We start from the raw sequence: 13,176 nt of genomic DNA on the forward strand, positions 1-13,176 counted from the left end.
AACTTATCCATATCCACCATATTCTCCACAACCATTCACTTTTCCACACTTATTCACTAGGACACCCTCTCGTTCAAAAATGAAAAAGAAGGTGCATGTTAGGTTGCGTTATAGGGTTATCCGAATTCGCTTTCAGTTCACTAGGTTGCGTCATAGGAAATCTTGGTGCTTGATTGTGTTTGGATATGTTTGCTGTGATATTTATTTATGGAATGATCCTCAACTATTTCGGTTGTTGATATATGATAAACTGCATGTTCATACATATGTTTAGATAAAGTCTCGAGTATCTGACTATAAACGACTCAATTTTTGTGTTTGGTGCATTTCCTTTCATTTCTGTATATTGGTGAGTGCACCATTAAGGTAACCGGGCCCTCCCTATGGAGTGTGTGGCCGTAAGTACCGGATCCTAAGTCCACGTTTAACATAATTCACGTTTTCCACTCTTGCATGTTTTCTCGGATTTTTGAGTCATGTTTCTCTATGGGGTGAATTATGTCTTTCTTGCTTATTGTTTTTCCTTATAAAAGTAAAAATATTATATATATATATATATATTAAATAATAAATATAGTAATCTATGAAGTCTCGGGAATCTGACTTTAAAAAACCCACTGTAAAAAAAAAAAAAAAAAAAAAAAAAATTCTAAACTTTGTTGTAAAAAATTTGTTTGGGGGTGGGGTGTTCGTGTTTTTGTCCTAGAATGTTTTATGTCCCATTAGAGTTGCTTAGGCCGTTTAATTGTATTTCGATTCGGGTTGACATAATCTATGAATTTAGAGTTCAGTAGTTCGCATAACGTACGTCAGGCACGCACTTCGAGGCGTTTTCCATTATCTTATATGTCATCCATGGTCGGAATAGAGTGTTTTATGGATCATTGGATTGGAAATTCTCTCCTGATCATTTCCATATCTCATTCGCAAAAATCGGACCGGTAACGAAGCGGCAATTTTAGTTTGAAGTTTCGCGAAAAATCGAAAAATTCAAAAATTTCGAATTGGGCTTGGGCCCAACGGCGCACACCGGTAGCGCACCCGCGCCCTTACCTTTGCCCCAACAGTCGCGTTCATCCTTCCAAACCGCCATTAACGCCCACCAAAGCTCCAAAACCTAAAAAAAAAAAAAAAAAAAAAATTAAAAAGAAACCTAAACTAACCTACGCCAACCATAAAAAATCCACTTCAAATCTTCTCTAAAACCAAACCACCACCAAATCCACCAACTTACATCACCAAAAACCACCGAAAATTACAAAAATTCAAGCTATCGCGCCACCACCACTGGTTGTTTCATTTAGTTGACTTAAATTCCAACCCCACATCCCATTTAAACCCCCACTACATTCCAAACACTACAATGGCTCAACAACGTCGAATTTTGCCGGAGCAAGTATTTACTGGCGACCACTTCGTGCCGTTTTACGGTGACGAAATGATTAGTAGAGACTGGAATAGCTTGTGGTACTCGACCGAAGCCTTTTACCACGAAGACTTAGTCCGACGGTTCTACAACACGAGGGAGTTGGAGGGGACTAGAATTTTTGTTATGGTGGCGAAGAGGAGGAAGGAAGTAATTACTGGGTTGTTGGCTGAGATTCTAGGCATTCCACCTAGAATCCATCTGGATGTCACATTACAGGAGTCCCAATATAATGGGGTAGAGCCGTTGATGAATGTGATAGTTACCGAAGGGAACTACAATGCGAGATCGCATTGTGTTCTCTAGGCATCCTCGAATCCAACCAAATTGGCCGCAGCTCGATGGATTGGTCGGGCGCCTGGGGAAGGAGGAGGTCGGCGACATCGGTCCGAACTGCCTCCACATTTTATGGATACTCCGGAGCGTAAGTTCGAAGTTCTCAGATCTTGGAGTTTTTCTTAGCATGATTAGGGAGTGGGAAAGTTGATGGCACCTCTCCCTGTTTTAATAACCAAGATCATCTTTGAGAGTTGAGGAGGCGGCCGGATAGATTTACATCACCCTACACCAAATCCTCGGATCTATAAGGATTGTGTCCAACGAGTTTGGAGGTTACCTGAGGATAGAGAAGAGGACGAGGAGGATGGTGGAAATGAGAATGACGAGGAGGATGGGGGAAATGGGAATGAGGAGGAGGATGAGAAGGATTTGACTTGTTTTGATGCGGATGCCTTGGAGAGGTGTTTGGTCGATCACGATAACGCATGCCCGTGATTCATCGTGGCATGCGCTTAACACTATCTGCGAAGACCTCCGGACTTGACAGGCAACTATCCACCATAACTTCGAGATCCGTACCCAGAGAGAGGATGAGAGGTGGGAACAGATGAGGGCCGAGCTAGAAGCTCAGCGCCAGTTCCGGGCCGACATGCTTGCACGATTCCCACCTCACGGGGATTCTCCTTCTGAGGACACACCATCGAGGCACGAGCGTCGTCGCCGAAAGACGAATGGTGCTGGCCCATCGGGAGCTCAGGAGCCATCTCCTGAGCATGTGCCCTCCGCTACCAGTACCGAAGTGGTTAGGGATAGTATAGTTTGATGTTTTTTATTTGTAGTTTTAATATTGTTAGTTATTTTAATGTAAGTTTTATTTCCGTAATTTGGATTTTTTAGTAAACAGGCATTTAATGCCAATTTTAATATAATGTCGTTATTTTAATTTTGCGTGGTTGTTTAATATTGATCCCACCTTCCCAAATTGTTTGGGGGTGGTGTTATCTATTCCAGCATGATTTTTATATGACCTTCGTTTTAGAAGTTATTATGAGTCGGGTGAAAATAGGGCCGTTTAGGCATATCTATGAATAAGTATCATGGTAGGATGAAATCTCGATTAAATAGGTAGATTCTATCCTAAATTCAACCTAAAAGATACTAGGTTTGTTTTAGAATCAAGAAAATGAGTTGTTTCCGTTTTAGGGTTTGGAAATTTTAGTATTTCCGGAAACTGCCGTAAAAACTTTTTGGCAACTTCCCGATCCGTTTTAGCAATGTAAAACCTATATAAACTTCGTTCATTCTACACTCACAACTCACACTACACCTAACCTCCATCACTCCATTCACGATTCCCACGTTTACTCCCATTTTTCGATTCCCTCGAGCGCCGCTGCGTCATTTTTCGATCTTTTCAGAATTTTTGTTCGGGCGCTCTGCAGGAAAGAGAAGCGCTCTCATTTTCAAAATTTTTTTCCCAAAATCTTGAGGCGCTTTTCGCTACGACTTCCGTGGACCAGAAAAATTCTAGTTTTCTGCGAGTTGTTTCCGGATGATTCGCAGCTATTCCAGAGCGTAATTTTGAGATGACATCTACATTGATACCGGAACAGTCTTTCGAAGATTTGTTCCAAAGCACTACTTATGGTGCTTGGTTTCGCGAGGCAATCACATACGTTGGCTGGGAACCGCTCATGGTAAGACTTGATGCACTGTATTCTCCAACACTAGCATCTTATTTTTACGATAACTGCATTTTCTTTGAGAGACGAGATGGAGAACAAGTGTTCTCCATCAACATTGATAATGAACCAATGGAAATTACCAGGTTCTTGCTAGCATTTGTTCTTGGACTTGCTATGCCCGCTGAAATACAAGACCCATGGTGCTATTAGGTAGATAATATGTATGTCTACACTTACGAGTTTTTGCATGAGTCGTATGGCGTGGGCATTTTCCGTATCGAGGACCAAGGGGAATATAACGTCGCCTTTGGTAGCCTGTCCATGAACATAGGAACTATTATGTTTTGGATCATGCTAAACATTTTAGGAGAATGACGTTTTTCTTCTGTGAATGATGCCACTTGCAGCGTCTTCCTTGCTTTAGCCATGGGACGTATATGTCATGACCTTCCCCGAACCTTGATGTCTAGTTTAGCTCGATCCCATAGCATGAGGCAAAAGTACCTTCTTATGCCTGTTCTAATTTCCCGTATTATGCTATGTTTCTTTCCTATTTTTTGTACACGTTTCACGGATTGGATTACGGTCGACACTGTACGACCCACCAATAGTATTATTCGATCTTTCCGTGCAATGACTTGGCAAGGGTGGAGGATACAACCTCATCAGGTTGCACCCTACACCCCATCAGACCAAGTGGCTCTTAATAGGTTAGCAATAATAGACGATAAATGGCGGGAAGCCCGGCAAATTATCATGGCATGGCAGGATCTTGAAGAACCTCACTTCTTTATAGAAGAAGAGGATGAGGAAGATGATGAGTAAAGCGGGGAGATAAGGTAAGTTTTAATTCTAGTTAGTGTCCGCTTATGTCCCAAGCAATTTCATTCTTTTAACCCCATAATGGGTAGAACTTCGTATAGAGTTAGTTGCCGGTTTATTTCCTATATTAGTATGTTCTAACCTTGTTTTGCAGATGTTCCTGAATTTCACGCGATTCAATGGTATTTTTCCAACCCTCTTTATTTAAAATGCTTTGAGGACAAAGCATGCTTCTTGTTTGGGGGGGGGGGGGGCATAGAAACACGTGTAATTAAGGCATCTGTTAGGATATAGATAGGTATAATATGCATTTGTTTTCTAGTTAAAATTTAAAAAAAAAAAAAAAATATAAATAAATAAGTTATGCTATACACTTAGGAATATTGGTATTGTTTTCTTTCTCTATGCTCTTAATAATCTAGAAGTCTCATGTAGCTTTTGCATTAGAATAATTTTTAGAAACTTAGGTTAATATGTAGATAATAATCTTTGCATCTATCTATAAATATATTACATGAGTATCTATGATTGTTAGCAGTGAGTTTCTGAAATCTAGGCTAGAGTACTTATTCTACAAATCCTATGAGAATATAGCCTAAAAAAGCCTTATATGAAAATAAACATTTGAGAAATGACACAAGGGAGAAGTAAAATCCGGATAGAGATATCACACGTCCACTTGCTTGATCACTAAACCATATCATTAGCGAGAATTTAGGCCCTCTTTGGATCGATATAGCCAGAAATTCATACCTATGAATTATATTCCGCTAGTCGCCCCTCTGAGCCCTTCTTTAGCCTTCCATAAACCCCAATTCCTTTACCCTGTTACAAAAACAAAACAAAATAAAAAATTCAACCTACCCAATCTAGAATAAGTCTGAGAATAGAATGAGGAAGAAAAAAGAAGAGAAAAACATGTGTAAACAAAAGTTAGTTAATTGCTTCAGAAAATAAAGAAAAGAAGTTTCCATCCAAAGAAAAGAAAAATAAAAATAGAAATAAAATAAAAACTCCCAAAAAATAGAATAAAAGGGGTCAAAAGCCAAAGAAAAATATATATATATATGGCTAAGGATGGAAACAAAGTGTAGAAGCAAAAGTAAATAGCAAGGCTTTCTCTAGTTACATAATAGGAAGACTCTATTATCTTAGACTTGTCCTTTTTGAATATCCATTTTCTTCCTTCTTAAACCATCTTCTAATCCCCGCAACACCTAATAAAGACCTCTAGCTCAATTAGGAATAGGCTAGTGTGATAGTAAGTGGCAGATGTGTTTGATCGACTCCGGCTTCCTTGTTGTCATTGAGATTGTAAGGTAAAGTGTGCCCACTGCACACTGGAGTAACAAAACTTGAGTGGAAAAATCAGAGTGTTGTATCTTGACTATTATTGTGAGAACCTACTTAAGGACGCTATTCGAAGTTTAAAACTTAACCTGCTAGACATTTCATAGTATTACTCATTGTATATATGTTTATTGTAGATGATTGATTATTATGCATATATTAGCTTAGGTTTTAGACTTGATTACTCTATATGCATTGCTAGTGAGAGGTATAGTTAATTTAGAGCATGAATAAGGAAACAATAGTTTTATTTCTTAGTCGTTGTAGTATAGATGAAGTTTGTGAGTACCTTCACTGGAAAACTCTCACAAGGCTATAACTCGTCCACTAGGGAATTTCTAGTGGTTTAAGGCCTTGTTACATATGGTCAATGCAATCGCACTCAAATCAAAAGAGTAGTTAGAACTCCATTTTTGGTCACTTATTCTAATTTCTCATCTTTGCTTGAGGACAAGCAAAATGCCGTTTGGGGGTGGTTTGATAAGAGCCCAAAACTGTAGTTTTAACCCTGTAACAGTCATACTATTAGACCAATTATGTGAGTAATAATTAAGAGTTAACACTGATTACGTATTTTTATGCATTTCAGGCTTCAACGTCCATTATGTGCAGAAATGTGCCACTTTAGCGAGATAAAGGAGCAAAGGTCGGTTACTAAGGAGTTCCGTGCTTAAAGGCCAAGATTCAAGAAGACAAAGCCTTTCTAAAGCCCGGTCAAAAGCTGAAAAGTCGACGCGGGTAGAAACAGCACACAAGTCAGCAAAACTTCCGAAGGCCGTATCTTTGGACTCAGACCTCAGAATGGGGCCTACCTTATGTCAAAACGACTGGCTCGGAAAGAGCTTTCTAATGGTCTAAGCCTTGACCCAATCAGAGGAGCAGAAGTAGACAAAAAGTCTGTTGAAGCCAACTACAGCTGAAGAGGCCTTTTTGGACTGAAAGAATTGGGTTTTGGGCCTGATTCTCTGGCCCAAAACATGGCTCCAAGCCCATGCACGATTTTTGGATCTGGACATATAAAAACCAAAGCTTAACTCTTTGTTAATGGTAGCTAGTTAGACCTAAAACAATAGATAATTCTAGATCTAGTTTTTATTTAATTAAATTAAGTTTAGTTTATATTCAATTCTTGTTTTAGATTAAACTCTTAGAATCATTGTTCTTAATTAGTTTGATAAATAAAATAGCTATTTGTCAATTTCGATTCTTGTCATTTACAATTCTTAGATCTAATTTCATTTATTACTTGTTATTCAATTCTTAGTTATTAATTAGAATTTAATTATTGTTTAATTTAGATTAGTAAAATTCAATTCTTTATATTATGTTTAGTTATAATTTAGTCGGAAATGATTGCGTAATGATTCTCGGCTAAACCTCCATTAGAGGGGGTTGAGAAGCCTTGATGAAAGCTTAATTCCGATTATCGTAGAGTCGTCGTAATTTCCCTTCCACTCTAGAAACGATTACTTCACCATGAGAATGGGTGTAATCGTTCACATGCTAGTTATGAATTGGTAGAAATGCCACGTGTAATTAGGGATTAGGAGTAGCCAGATTGTTCTGCGAAGCGGTTCAATTCGGATTATGACGATTAAAGTGGATTAGTAGGATTAAGTCGAGTTAAGGTGGAATCAATCCCCCCTCTAACTCCTTATCATAGAATCGACGTAGCATTCCCATAGTTGTTCTAATAGTCGACTAGTTGCATCTCGTGGGTAGTTGCATCGTAGTCTAGTTGCCATTTCGTAAATCTCTCATTAGACTTTAGAGTTAAGTTTAATTATACGTAGAGAGCACAGCATGCGGAAGGACTAGGAGTGGAACGAATCACTCTACTCTACTATATCTGTTCAATAGATAGAGAGTAGAATCTTTGATAAAATATAGACACGCACATAGTTTTAGTTTACTTACGTTTTGAGTTTTATCGTTCATTTCGTAGGTAAACTATCGCATTTTATCGTTTATCAACCAACTGTACCATGCGTTGAAGCGTATATTATCTTTTATCGCACTTTTAGACCTAGGTGCCGTGTTAACCTACTTCCTACTACTTATTTAAGCGGTTAGGTCTTCATGAATTAAAACCTACCAATATGACTCTGCAACTCGCGGATCGCTCCATGAAGTACCCAAAGGGCATAATAGAAAACGTCATAGTCAAGGTCCAAGATTTTTACTACCCAGTTGATTTTGTCATTCTAGATACAGAAGTAGCCTGTGACTCCATTCCTATTATTTTGGGACGTCATTTTCTTGCAACTGCTAACGCTCTCATTAATTGTCGGGACAGTTCAATGACATTGTCTTTCGGGAACCTTTCTGTCGAAGTCAACGTGTTCAAATTAATGAAACAATTTCCCGATACTATAATAGAGGGTGAGATTAGCTTGTTTGATAGTCTGGCGCAGGATTATTTCACAAACTCTTTTCCCGAAGACGAGGTACACCAATTTCTTTCTTTTGATAATCCTGAATTTAACGATGACTCATACATTAAGGATGTCCACGCATTATTAGAGTCAGTACCACAATTTGACCCTACTACTGTGTTGCCATCTGATTCAGAAGAACTGGACTCGCTCTTTTCCATTGAAGAGACAGGCCCTCACGAATCCTTGATCCCCACTCCTCCAACTCCAGATTTAAAACCTTTACCCTCTGATTTGAAGTATGTGCATCTCGATCCCGATGGTAGTCACCCTATAATAATTTTGTCTCACTTGACTACCTATGAAGAAGCACATTTGATTCATGTCATTCGTGAACACCACTCCGCTATCGGATGGTCCTTAGATGATATCAAAGGAATATACCCTAGTGTATGCACGCATCGCATACATCTAGATGACAGCTCAAAGACATCGCAAGAACCGTAACGTCACCTTAACCCCGCCATGAAAGAGGTGGTGAGGGAGGAAGTTTTACGTTTACTTGATGCGGGTATTATATACCCTATCTCTGATAGTGACTGGGTTATTCCTGTCCACGTTGTTCCCAAAATGTCCGGCATTCAAGTTGTACAAAATGAAAATGGTGAATGCATCTCCACTCGCATTCCATTAAAATGGAGAATTTGCATTGACTATCGCAAACTTAATGCCAGAACACGTAAAAATCACTTCCCTCTTCCATTCATTGACCAGATGCTAGAACGTTTAGCTGGTCATGCTTACTACTGTTTTCTTGATGGCTATTGTCACACCCCGAATTTCGACAGAATTCGGAGAAACAATATTTGTTCCCGACTCTTCGATCTTCGAGGTGTGACGCACTCTCCACTCAGAAAAACCCATAATCAGTTTAAATACGGATAATTAAAACCAATAAAAATTTCAAATTAACAAAAGTCCTCTTCATTACAAAAATTCACAAAACTGATTAAGTTATAAATCTCCTTTCAACCCTCTTTAGTTATAAATACAACTGAAAATATAAAACAACATTTGTCTCAACTAAAAATCTATTATACCTTAAGGGAAAACAAAATATATCATGAATCGCGACGCTTAATGCAAACCACAAGCAAAGAACCAACCTTCTTCAACATGAAACCCCAAGACTTATCAACTATGTTCATTTAATGAACACACCGATAAACAAACATGCAAATCGGGTCGAGATTATAAACAATGGTGTGAGTAGCTCTAAAATACAACATATACTTATAGATATACATACACAATCCATAAGACAGTTAGTTCCTCCACCGAGGCGCCTTAACTTCCAACAACTAATACAACATCCTTAAGTACAATAATTAAGGCAGGTAGTTCCTCCACTGAGGCACCTTAACTTCCCACTAACCACACAACAAACTATACGCATAATAAATAAGGCATGTAGTTCCTCCATCGAGGCGCCTTAGGTTCTAACTAAACAAATAACCAGCCAAGCATATTCTATACTTACCGCATTTAATATTCAATTACAGAGTGGGTCGTCTCTGCCCAAGTAATTAGTTTGACCCACCCTTTTGCAAAGCCATATAAAATCATATATTTAAAGATATATAGTTAACCAACATATTACCATAATTATATTATTTAAGGCTTTCTTTGCGTGTCCCTAAAATCACGTCGTATCTATGTCTTACCTAGTTTCCCTGGCTACCACAATCGCTTCCCCCAACTTGTACATCCACATGCCTCCGCTTCACATAATGAACCACTTTCGGTCGTGAACTACTACCCGAAAGCGGGATGCCGCGACACCGTAACCCTCACACGAAAGCCATTATGTAAAAATACGCCATTATCGACGACATAAAAATATATCGGCGTCGTTCTAATTTTGTGAACGGAATAATCAAGCCACCATTCAGCTCGCCGAAGGGCCATTCAGTTCACTCAAACGCCCGGAAGGGCCAATCACATTACTTACCGAAAGGGCCATTCAGATTCATCGAAATGCCCGAAGGGGCCAATCATATCGCGATAATGCCCATCACAAGGGCCAAATCACATGAGTTGTGGTAGCTAGGTTCTAGGATTTTCGTTACGTAATTTATTCAAGTGTCATACATTTATATCTCAGAATAATTCTTATTCTATCTCATGCCAGTATACTTAATTGTACTGAATCTCAACATTTCTCGTTATAATACAATCCACATTATCACGTATCAATACTATTCATTGCACGATATCCAAGTATCTCTATATCAAATCTCGAAACTTATTATTTCACGTGCCAATAATATATTGCACTACACCCTATGAAATATCTCAAGCCTTCATTTATACATACTACAATTCATTTAAGTAGCAACTCATAATAATAATCAATCATGAAATGTATTCGTTCAATATATTTATGTGAACTCAAGTCACCCTCAAAGCCCAATACTAAAGTCCATGAATCTAAGTCTGTATATAATTTAATTATCATAAAAACGTATATATCTAAGTCTTATAAGAATTCCCCTCTTGTTACATGCCAATATTTATATTATTTACACACGACTCACGTCAAATCTTAATTAGATAATGACAAACAAGGTTATACAATTTTCGACAATATTTTATTACTAAATTTGTCCATATTCTTAAATATGTGAAAAACTAGAAAAAAGTCAACATTCTACAGTCAACGGTCAATGGTCAACAGTGAATGGTCAAAGTCAAAGTCAACATGTCATTGTCAAAGTCAACACATCATTGTCAAAGTCAAACTGTCGTTTCCATATATGTTCAACAGGTTCAGGGTCATAGCCATGGTTCATGGCTAAGGGCAAAGGTGCATGGCTCATGGGCTCATGACTAAGGTAATGGTTAAGGTCATGGTTTGGACCCAACTAGCCAAGCCTATGACTCAACCAAAGATTCAAATAATGTTAGCCGGATCTTATATAAAAGCCAAACCAGAAACCGGCCCAACAATAGATTTAGCCCAACTAGAAATATCTAAAGGGAACAGATCCACTTAAAACCAAAATGACCCAGCCCACAAAATAAAAGAAAACCGGCCCATGTATACAAAAATTAGAACTGGCCCCATAAAAAACAAACTAAGTTCCGGCCCCAAAACAACTAATTGGAAAAGGCCCAAACAAAATTAAAAGAAATGAATCCGGCCCAACCCTAAAATTAGATTTTTGGCCCAAACAAAACTTAAACATTTCAGCACAAGGCCCAACAGAGGGAACAGGTTGTCTTCCCCCATCAGCTACCACCAGCTACCAAAATCGGCCACCATAACCTCCACTCCTCCGCCCATTTCAACCCAGCGGTTTCCCTCCTCGTCAAAAACCAAACAACATTAATACACACAAAAACTCGATTCATTACCTCAATCCCCCTTCATCAAATCTAGATCTGATTTTCGCCGCCATTAACGCCGGACTCCAAGCTTCAATCCGCCCTACTATCCAGCCCCCAATCAACCCTCCACAACCAATAACCAACCGATAACCAACATCACAACTAAAATAGTTCAAACAAATCAATAGGATTTCGTTCCTTTTTTTCTGGGCGACGCCATTAGCGCCTGTTCAAAGCTTGAACAGAGCTTCAACAGCCCTACCCAAATCCGGCATTCACTCAAACCTCAACAACCAACAATCCATTAAAAAACACAACAACAAAAACAATTCAACTAAATATTTACTGGCGGTTTTCTCCAGCCGCCATTAACACTTTTACAGAGCATCAGCAGAGCTTGAACATCCCCACTCAATCCTCTCCAACACTCAATCACCCCAAACCAAACATCAAACTAACACTCCACAACCAATACACCAAGAGGAATTTAAAACCACAACAAAAAGTAAAAACTAGGCAGGACGATTTCTATCTCCTGGGCTTGCACCACCATTAACGGGCCCAATCAAGCTTCTTCGACAGTTCAATTAAAATTTCCGATATTCAATAAAGTTTAATAATACGACAGGCACGACGTCGAATAAAACAGGATAATGAGCAGTATCAATAGGTAGAAACCTTAGACAGTATATACCAATACACGGAAAATAATAGATTCGGTGGAATAGCAAAAATAGCTACTCACCTATATTAACAGCTCCTACGAATCCATCATAGTTTGAATCGTCGCGCTCCAACACTCTAGCAATCCAGCTTCTATTTCTGCCTCCATTTTTATTATATTTTATTATCTAAGAACCCTATTCTCCAAAACAATATGAATATATATCTGGGTTTGAAACCTAAGCCCAACACAGACTTGGGCCCAGAAACCAGGCCCACATATCCCAAATCCAATCCAATCAAATTTTAAATAAATAAATAAATTAAATTAATAAATAGAAAAATACGTATTTTAAATACGGGTGTTACAGCTATTCCGGCTACTTCCAAATTGTCATCGATCCCGCCGATCAAGAAAAGACAACTTTCACATGTCCCTTTGGAACCTTTGCATACAGACGAATGCATTTTGGTCTTTGCAATGCCCCAGGCACCTTCCAACGCTGCATGTTTCACATTTTCAGTGATATGGTGGAACGTTATATGGAAGTCTTCATGGACGACTTTTCCATTTATGGAAATTCCTTTGACGACTGCCTATCCAACCTTTCTAAAGTGTTAACGCGTTGCGAAGAGAAAAATCTGGTACTTAATTGGGAGAAGTGTCATTTCATGGTTACCGAAGGACTTGTTCTAGGTCATATTATTTCGAAAGACAGGATAGAGGTTGATAAGGCTAAAATTGTTTAAATTGCTTTGCTACCTTTCCCACGTACAGTTCGTGATATTTGTGCCTTCTTACGCCATGCTGGGTTTTACAGGCGATTCATTCAGGATTTTTCTAAAGTTGCTCGACCCTTAACCAATCTCCTACTTAAGGATGCGGTATTCGACTTCAATTTCAATTGCAAACAAGCTTTTGAAACTCTAAAACCGCCTACGACTCATCGCTCCTATCATTCAACCCCCTGATTGGTCTCAACCATTCGAACTGATGTGTGACGCTAGCGACTTTGCTATTGGCGCCGTACTAGGCCAACGACATGATGACAAACCCATTGTCATTTACTACGTTAGTAAAACTCTTAATGACGCTCAACGTAATTACACAACCACTGAGAAAGAGTTCCTAGATGTTGTTTATGCTTTGGATAAGTTTTGCCCTTACCTAGTTGGATCATCTATC

Source organism: Coptis chinensis, chromosome 9 (genome assembly GCF_015680905.1).
Source record: "Coptis chinensis isolate HL-2020 chromosome 9, ASM1568090v1, whole genome shotgun sequence".
Taxonomy (NCBI): Eukaryota; Viridiplantae; Streptophyta; class Magnoliopsida; order Ranunculales; family Ranunculaceae; genus Coptis; species Coptis chinensis.